Below are 631 nucleotides of genomic sequence, written 5' to 3' on the forward strand. Positions count from 1 at the left end.
AGGTCAGTCATGTAAGGGCTGACATTTTTCACAGCCCCCCACATGCCCACATGTCCCACTCAAAGATCCCCGCCAGGCCTAATGTGTCCCCTCTGCTCCAATGCTCCTTCCAATCTAGACTCTCCAGAGTCTCACCTTTAGGAACCGTGAGAGACACATCAGAGCCCTGGGCACTGTCACTGCCTGGGGGAGAACAAGACCAGGACGTGGTCAGAACCCACAGGAGAGAAACTAGAGACGGCACTTTGAGGAGGGTGAGTCCCGCATGGCCTCCTGTCTGCACCCTCACAAGGGTCTCAGGAATCACCCCCTCCCTACTTACTTGCAGCCTGGGTGTAGATCCGTCCTTTTTCACCTGTGAGAAGAAAGTATCACGTGAGAGGCCAGGGAGAAGGCTTAGTCATGAGATCCTAGAGCAACCCCTAGTCCCAAACCCCACAGAACTTTCTGGAACTGTGGTCAAAACTCATGCTAGGATCAGGAACATAGAGAAGGAAGACGTGTAAGACTGGGCCATCTGCCCTCCTGGAGGTCTGTCCTCATCAAAGACCTCCCTCTGACCTTCAAGTGCTAGAAGCCTGGTCCCTAACTGGAATTAGGAAGGCGAAAAATTTGTCTTTCATTTTCACAC

The 631-nt window shown here is 52.6% G+C and overlaps 1 pseudogene across 1 annotated transcript in view; it reads right to left on the reverse strand.

Annotated features, from left to right (window-relative positions):
- Positions 1 to 631, reverse strand: part of LOC104994576 — a 17,014-nt pseudogene that overhangs the window by 684 nt on the left and 15,699 nt on the right. The window lies entirely within an intron of this gene.

The sequence above is a fragment of the Bison bison genome, unplaced genomic scaffold (assembly GCF_000754665.1).
Source record: "Bison bison bison isolate TAMUID 2011002044 unplaced genomic scaffold, Bison_UMD1.0 scf7180017864260, whole genome shotgun sequence".
Classification (NCBI taxonomy): Eukaryota; Metazoa; Chordata; class Mammalia; order Artiodactyla; family Bovidae; genus Bison; species Bison bison.